Raw genomic sequence first — 9,924 nt, 5'->3', positions numbered from 1 at the left:
AAATTCAGACAAATTCAAAACAAACTCATAAGTTATAACAGATGTATCAGACGCTTTAGATGTTTTCAAAATATTTTTGTTAATGCAATAATTTCTCGAGTAACCATAGTTATGAGATTTCTCTAAGAGTGAAATATGGTATTAAAAAAAGTAATTAGTTTTCCTTAAGTGACCACACGTTCAGTTTGCCTACCCTGTTATTGTCATAAACAACATAAAGATATCCGTCAGAAAAAAATGCATTAATCGTTTTTTAACAAATAATTTTAAATAAACCTTTTATTTTGTCCTAAAATTCTATAACTTTATTTGACAGATCGAAAAGTTAAAACATTTATCAGGTAGGCCGGTAATCAAACAACACCATTCTCGGTAGAGGAGACTACAAATTACTAGTGTCGTGATTCTCAGAACTAAAAGTTCCAAATTATTTTTCAATATCACACTAAAAAGTCATCATTTTCATAACAAGCGGTAATAAGAATACCAGATTTCTCGTGTTAGATGGCACCAAACAATAAAGAGAGACACTTCTTTTGCAGAAATTTTTTTTAACTTACAGTTGAACATTCGTGACGAGATTCGGTGAGTTTAGTTTTCCTTATGTCTATAGTTACAACTGAGATTTAATTGTTACTTTAAGTTTGTTGTCAAAATACAACTTCTAAAATTGCACAATCGTTGAGTTGTTGAAGAAATGTGCATTCATCGTGTTTTTGTAGACCTAAGTAGCTCCAGGCAAAATTGTTTCTCACTACAAAGTACATGTGTATAAATACATGAAATTTGAAAAGTGTGGTCTAGGAGAGGGAGTGACATAGGAGCTGAAACATACTGACGTTCTGTTCAACAAAAATGGATAATATTAGAAGTTCCTGGATGTTGGAATAAAATATTATTACCTTTGAAAGTTTTATACTTGCAAATACGTAACAATAAACAAACGAATTAGCTTAATCGAAACTAAGGACACTTAAAAATTGAAGCCTAGAATTCCTAATATCTAACTTATCCTTCCATTTCTATTCATCACTTTTATCCAATACTAAACAACCAGAATCCTCGTCACACCAAACATGCTCATCCTTTCAGCTTTGGGGGCGTTAAATGTGACGGTCAGTCCCACTGTTCGTTGGTAAGAGAGTAGCCCAAGAGTTGGCGGTGAGTGGTGATGACTAGCTGTCTTCCCTCTTGTCTTACACTGCTAAATTAGGGACTGCCAGCACAGATAGTCCTCGAGCAGCTCTGCGAGAAATTCAAACAAAACCAAACCAAACAGCCAGAAAGTTTGTATTTTTATTCAAGTATGAAACATTTATGTCATTAGGTAATCAGATTAGTAGTATCTTAGTTGGTAAAGGTCAAGTGCTGCCAATAGAAGTGAAATTACGGTTACTGAGATGTTGCGTTTTATGTCATTAACAAAAATAAAAGGAATTATGTAAGTCTAAAACCACTAATGTACTTTTTTTTTCTTTTAAAGCAGCCCAAGACATATTGTATTTAAGGTCCACATACAGGGAGCTGAATAGAACCATAAATACTGCCTCAGAGATTAACCAGTTAAGATGAGTGAAATACAAAGAAGAGTTAATAAACTATTAAGGGCCATGTAGATACAGACTGTGAAACAGGATAAAGCTGCAAGTGGTGACCTCTATCAGCATCTAAATTGTCCGTCAAGCGAGTGTGCTAATCAATAAGGATGTGCAACTCTGCCATCTGGCACCGCGCATGCACGTGGACACACTCTGTACGAGTGCCGGTTCTCGCATCCTGCCCATCATGGCGTTCAACGGACAGGAAATAGGTAGATCTGGCCGCTGGATCAGGGGGACACAAAATTAAAGTAAAGTGAGTTTTCCCGCCCTGCTGATGAATAACCTCCTGCTAACTGGTCGTATCCGTCGTCTGACACGGTGGCCAAGGAGAACACTGCTCCTGCTCGGTTCTTCAACTGAATTATAACTCGCAACTGTTTAAACTCAGGAGGGAGTGTGAATATATTTGTTTATTAGACCCTGCGGACAGTAATTAGTTACGTGAAATGTGCAAGAAACGCTCGTACATTTATTTTGGTCAGTAATTACAGAATGGTTACTGTGGGTATTGATTATCTTTTAATTAATAAACTGTATAAAACTATAACAAGTAACATATTTCAATGGGTATAAGTTGGCAGAAAAAATGAAGGTAAACAGCGAATACTTATTGGTTATTGTCCAGTCTAGAGGTTTTAAATACTACTTGGCTCAGCGGTAGGCCTAAACGCTTACGATGCTAACAATCAGGTCTCGATACCCATAGTGGGCAGAATTTAGATAGCCATTTGTATAGTTTTGTGCTTAACAACAATCAAAACAAACCAAAGAGTACGTGTTTTTATAGTATTATGCATGGTGTGCTTTCTCGGGATTAATTGTACCTACTGTGTAATATGTAATCTGGAAACTGTATGAATTATCAGTTACGAAATATGAACGCGGAGCACAAACATGTTTGGGTCAGTTAACTGTCGTTGTAACTATTGTATATTGTACAATCTGTGTTAATACAAACAGTAACCATGCTTATTCAATTAACTGCAGTTATAGCTGTTGCATAATATGTAATCTGCTAACTGTGTAAATTTATCTCTGTCCCATGTGGTTGTCATCTTTTTTTGGTCCTTTTTGTGTGTAATACCTATATCAAACACGAAGGAAATAGTTTCAGATATAAACAATGTATATATATATATATTACATGTTACCAAATACGGACTGCCGGAGTGTACCCATTTTAAAAATTAGTCCACATATTGACTTTCTTTGTCAAAATACTAAGCATATCAAATTTTCTGAATCGAACCACATGTTTTAAAACACAAACATATATATTACCATTTCTACTAGGTCTCACAGATGACACGTAAGAAAAAACAACAAAAACCCAAAGCTAACCCTGACCATTTTAATTAGTCGGACAGCGATGTGCTTAGGCTGTAAACATTTATTCATTTGTTATGAGCAACAAGCCTCATTACGTTTCTGCAGACAACACGTATGACGCCGTGCCATGTGTAGCGAGAGGGCTTATATTTTAACAAGTAATGGTGTTTCTACACCCGATGTATTACATCATGAGTAACATTGACCTACAATCATCCAAATGGGTTAACAAACATGGGTGTAATTTTGTCTGGGTTGTAGATGATTATTTGAATTAACCCTCTCACCCGGATTACTTTTGTTTTTTCTTTACTCAACAAGGTCAAGCAATAAAACTTCTACAACAAAAAAGTTAAAACTTGAAAGTTTTAAATTTTTAAGTACAAAATATTAGACAAACTTAAATACTTTGAATCTATAATTTTTCTTATCAAAGTACCAAGTCTCAAAATCAAGGCCTGGTGGTTAAAGCACTCGACTCGTAATTTGAGGGTCGCGATTTCGAATCCTCATCACACCAAACATGCTCGCCCTTTCAGCCGTGGGTGCGTTATAATGTTACAGTCAATCCCACTATTTGTTGGTAAGAGTAGCCCAAGAATTGGCGGTGGGTGGCTGCCTTCCCTATAGCGTTACACTGCTACATTATGGAAGGCTAACACAAATACCCTTTGTGCAACTTTGCGTAAAATAAACAAATAAAAAATTAAGGTGAACAATGCTACAATTATATACAATATTATATAGGTTTATTATTAATGTTATAATATATCAAAAATTTAGACTAAAAATCAGACTTGTAAAGTTGGTAGAATGGTAGGAAAAACATGTAACAATGTAGTCGAACTTTCGACTACATTTCAGTTTCTCATAAAGAAATATCCATCTTCAAACGTCTAAATTACTAACATGCTTAACAAATACATAAAATTTGGCCTTCAGCGCTGACAACGCATACCTAGATGTGTGGTGAAAAATGTCTTCAACCGATAATAAGGAATTACAAAGTTTAAGTCATTAATTATCATGTTAAAACTCGAAAGTACATTTTTAAATGTTAAATCATGGTCATGATATAAACCTACAATCATTTCGTAATCAGGTATAAAAAACACAGTTGAAGATGCAAGTGGTTTATAAAATGGTGAAACGATGTACAATTTGAAGGTTTTTCAAGGTCTGAATTTCTTAATAGTAAGATCTGAAATCTGATTCAAAGAAATTCTCTAAAAGCGTTGAGAAACAGATCGTGTGACCAAATTCTTGACAGTGGGAAACTATTTTAAAATTTACTTTACTTACCCTAACAGGAAAGATCAGGAATCATAAGAGATTGACATAATCGATGTAAAAAAATACTGTCTATGTTTGTGCAAGTACAAAAATAGGATATTGTCCTATGAGGGCAAAATTTGCGACTTTTGATGGTAATGCATGGTTTTCTGAAACGATCTATAGCATCCAATCAAAATTGTTGAGTGATGCTTGCAAGTAGGTAGGACTGGTAATTGGCCCTTGCAAATCACCACAAAAGTTTCGTCACATTTATCAGCCATTAGCAAACCAATGCTGGAAATTTTACAAACTTTCTCTTTTGTATGCCCTAGTTCACTTTACTTTGTATATTACACTTCGAGTAACGAGTGACTTTTGTTGTAAATGCATTTGGGGAAATTTTGTGCTCTGTTTAAAATACGTCAACAGCAACGTCGCATGTGCCCTGTAAGTTATTTCCGTATCAGCAAACAAATATGAGAGATTTTGAAAATACAAAAGTAGCACTAGGAGTTTGTAAAAGTTACAAACACATTCTGTGTAAGTCAACAGAAAAGAGATACTACAGTTAATTGTTTCATTTTGTGAAATTTCTATTATACTTAGTATCTGAAAAGTTCATCTTACGTCACTAATGAAGTATTCTTTGTCATACGTTTCGTGAATTTGCTTTTAAACTTTAGACCTAAGAAGCGAAAATGGCTAATTCACGATGTATAAGAAAAATAAAGTTAAAACCAGCCTTGAATGCTTTAAATTAAGATAGCCTATTCCACTTCCTGAAATAATATCCTCTTATTAGAATAACGAAATTCATTCTACACTCTTAAAAGTGTAATATTATTATTAATTTACAATATTCGTTAGAAAAGTAATTTTCTACTGTGGTTACATATATTTACACTCTTTCTACGACCTTACTTCAAGAATGTTAAATTTAAGAAGTGTTTTTGACATCTGCGCTATAATGTGTATATTTTCTGCTTTGCAAAGCTGTTATGTTATATATATTTTCCTGACGTTATGGAATTGGGTTTCTAATTGCATCAGCACTTTTAAAGTTGAGTAAGCACTAAGGCTAAAATCTTAAATGTCTAAACTTCACAAAAGATAAATATGATATATATATATATAGTGCAAAAAGATAATTTCGAAAACTAAAAAAGTAAAGAAATATGTGTGGTTTGGACACTACAAAGAAACCTTAAAGAAAACATATGAATTAAGTTAAATATAATAAAATAACGAGAATTTCAAAATATTGTAGGTAAAGAAAATTGAAAATATTATGAAAATAAATGAATATATTTCGAGAGTTAAGAGATAACTGATATAACAAAGACACATATTGTGATATGAAGAAACAAATTTGAAGAAACAGGCTGAACTATCTGTTTAAACGCTACAAAATCTGAAACTGTATAAAAATATTTTAGGAATATGCACATGAAAATAGTAATAGAGAAATTTAAAACAAAAAAGACAACAAAACTATTTGTTTGTTTTCTTATAGCAAAGCCACATCGGTCTATCTGCTCAGCCCACCGAGGGAAATCGAACCCCTGATTTTAGCGTTGCAACAAAACTAACTCTAGTAAAATTTTCCAAATACCAGGATATTTTTTAAGTTATAATACACGGAATTTTATAGAACTAACAAAGAAAAAAGAAAATTAGAAAGATGCCTTTAAAATCATGCTAATGAAGAATTCTGATAAGTTGAAAAGGAAGTTTTGAAATCAACAAATTAAAGTTAACATTGAAATACAAAATAAGCATAGACCTTAGAAACACTTATTAGAAAAGTAAAAAATAAAAACTTGTAAAATTGTTTTGTAATTATATGAGAAAAAATAATTTAGGGCTATAGTGTAACCCTGGAGGCGAAAAAACAACTAACCACTTGTTACTTGAATATGAAATGTTAGATAGACTTGAAGATATTTTACTACACAAATTAGAAAATAAACCATAAAAACTGAAATACATTTTGATAATTTTAGCATGAAAAAAACATCGAGAACAAAAGAGCAACTAAGAAGAAATGTTAAGATAAACATTGTTGACAGCTTTTAAAAGAGAAGAAACTGTTCATAATGTAAAATTAATTTTGTAAGCGTTCCTTATAATAACAAATCATTATGTTTACAAATAAACTGTTAGAACAGAAAAATATTCTACTTTGTGTTCATTCATTTAACTCATCTTGGCACATTGAACAGAGTGTACAAAATAATAAATATTTTAACACCATTTTACAACGTACAGTAGTCAAAATGATAAATTTACTTTGCATGTAAGTCTTACATATGATTTGTAAATTTTGATTGGTTGTTGTTTTTTTTTTAAAGTTAACTTTACCCAAAATATACGTTTTTTTAAATTACACTTTCAGCGGCGGATCCAGAGATGGGGGATTTAGGAAGTTGTGTCCACCCATCACCCTCCTCTCCAGTGGACTATTAAACAAAAATATCCTTAACTTAGACATGGTGAAAGAACACATACCCCTCTCATGAGAACCATATTTGTGTTTCTGGGTTCTTCGTTATACATTCGCTTACACTTACTTTTACATTCATGTTTTTTATTACACGTGATTACGTTCTACGTAAAGATAAGACAGTGGAAATTACTTGTTTCAAATAACGTCTGTTATTCGTACCCCGACTTTCAGCCTCATATGTAAATATTCCGATTACCACAGTACTTTTATGTACCGAAACTATAAACGAGAAAAGTATGACTAATAAACTTTCTTAACATGCTGCAATAAATACTTCGTATTTGGTTATACATTTGAAATTGCAAGCTTAAAGTAACATTCGATGTTTAATAACCCCTTTCGCGCATGCTTAAAATAATACTGGGCATGTAGTGATCTCTCTTTACATGCCTGTATGGAGGCACAATGACCCTTCTACATGTGCGTAAAATAATATTGGACATGTAAAGATTCCTTAGCGCATGTTTGAACGTATGTTGTCCCCCGAGTATGTGCTTGAAGTAATAATGGATACGCAGTGCTCCTTCTACACGTAATTGAAATAATATTGAACGAGTGATGACGCCTTAGCAGATGTGTGAATTAATACTGGACGTATAGTGACCCCTAGTTACGTACTTACAGTACTACTGGACGTATAGTGATCCCTTAGCGTACTCAGCAATGAAATATTTTTGTATGAGGATATTTCTTAAAGTCACATATAGATTTACATGTAAGTGTACTGTTAGTTTGTAATTAGAGTTTGGCAAAAGGAAATAAATTTTACCATAAACATAAAGCGAAAGAGGGAAACCGATGTACCAAATTAAAATAGATAAAATCGTTCTCCTAGTTGGTGAGAACAAACTTAGTTTCAAAGGTAAAATGCACCTCTCCTTTGTATAGTTACGGACCTGACGTATTGTACTTTCGTAATCTATGGTCACGTGATGAAAGAATATTTACACTATTTCACAACTTCTTTATTGGTACTGTCATTAACAATATTGCTTAGAATGTTTGATATAAGAAGTTAACTTTGCTCTCCTTCCCCATTGTCTCAGCGGTAAGTCTGAAGGCTTATAACATTAAAAAATCGCGTTTAGATACCCGCAGTAAGCACGGGAGTGATAAACCATTGTGTAACTTTGCACTTAATCACAAAAACTAACTAACCTAAACTCCTAAGTTGGCTGAACCTCGTACCATATTATTGGGTTTACGGCCGAAATTATCATAAATTGTGAGAGCGCACAACTGATAAAACAATGTGTCTTAGTCTTTATAAGCAATAAAGTAATATATATATATACTTATCTAATTAACTATAACCATTACTAAGTTTATTTTTAGCTATGTTCTAAGTACGTTACTTGCTCTGATCGGAAGTTAGGTTTTGTTTGTTTGTTGAATTTCGCGCAAAGCTACTCGTAAATCATTTGCGTTAGCCATCCGTAATTTAGAATTAATAGACTAAAGACAAGGCGGCTAGTCTACATTACCCACCGCCAACTCTTGAACTACATTTTATGAACAAATAATGGGTTGATACTTTCATTATAGCGCCCAGCGGCTGAAATGGCAAGCATGTTTGGTGGTAAGGTTCTAACCCGCGATCCACAAATTGTGAGTCAAGTCCTACAACGACCAGGTTCATAGAGGTACCAATTAAGATAATAGTTTATATATATATTTATATCAAGGCAAAGACAAATATATTACGAACTCAGAGTCAGAACTTAAACAGCACATGCAAGTAAGAGAGGCCAAGTTTTTGAGAAAAAAAAAGTGGAAATATCCATTCTTTGCTACAATGTTACATGTTAAATCTATAGTTAAGAAGTCGTATCAATTCAGTATATGACCTGAATGTCTATACAAAACTACAGAAACGTTGATCTCATAATAGAATGAGTCTTTTGAAAACATATGTAGTATGATGATTTTTAAAATAAAAACTGAATAAAGTACATGAATATTGGAAACAAAATACCCTGTCGATAAACGGAATATTAGATCAAAAATCACCAGGAACCAAAAACCGTCAATTATGAAACAAACCATCACAATGTAAAAAAAAAAAGTCAAGATAGAAGCTACTTACCAGTGAGGAAACAGTGTATCAGTATGAAGTAAAACATCACTATGATTAGAACTAATCTTATTACAATTGCAACAAGTCATGAAAACAAAACTTCACAATGCAAGCAATCAAAGTAGAAACAATCTTCCAATAAGGACATAATGCAGCAGGATGATGGAAGACCTCATCAGAATTGAAATAACCGTATTACCATTAAAACAAACAATAAAAACAATCTATTAATGTTGAACTAGAGTACAGTGAAATAAAAATAAATTTTAAATAAATCAAAACAAATTATATTGACATCGAAACAAGTTAAATCAACCTATTTATATTTATAAAGAAAAGTCATCAGGATATAATCATGAGCATAGAAACAAGACATTAGAACTAAAGCAAACCATCACCGTGGAAACAACAGTGAGGAAGCAGTTTGTCACGATCTATTGGAAACATTAGGATCAAAACATCCTATCCAGTTAAGACAAATTATCACGGTGAGACAAAGATGATCAGATTATATATATATATATATATATACGTACATTTTGGGTATACATCACTGGGATTACAGCAAACAACTAAACAACCCATCTGGCGAAGGAAAAAATAACAAGTATTGAAACAATATTTTAAAAAATAACAAAAATTACGATTTAGACATTAAAACCTATCGAGCTGCCCCCCAGTGGCACAACGGCATATCCACGGACTTGCACCGCTGAAAACCCGGTTTCAATACCTTTGGTGGGCAGAGCATAGACAATGTAGCTTTGCTTAATTACAAACAGTCAACTATCGAGCTAATTAAGCTTGAAAACACTTTTGAGACGGAACCAAACAACCGGATAGAAACGAATAATGTGGATTAGGACAAAACTTTAGAATGAAAACAAACCATCAGGATAGAAAGAAACTAGGATTAAACAATCGATAAGGATTGAAACTGACAATAAGGTTCAAGTGGTCATAATAATAATGTTTGTTTGTTTTAAAGCGAGGCGACATTAGGATACCTGTAACGTCCATCGAACCCCAGATTTTAGTGATGTAACTTTTCAGACTTATCACTGTCCCACCGGGAAATTACCATCAATAACCAGGACAACGTTTGAAATTCAATCCCCCTGATGTTACGATTGTTT

The sequence above is a fragment of the Tachypleus tridentatus genome, chromosome 8, assembly GCF_004210375.1.
Source record: "Tachypleus tridentatus isolate NWPU-2018 chromosome 8, ASM421037v1, whole genome shotgun sequence".
NCBI classification, from domain to species: Eukaryota; Metazoa; Arthropoda; class Merostomata; order Xiphosura; family Limulidae; genus Tachypleus; species Tachypleus tridentatus.
Note: the sequence above shows the minus strand (reverse complement) of the source record.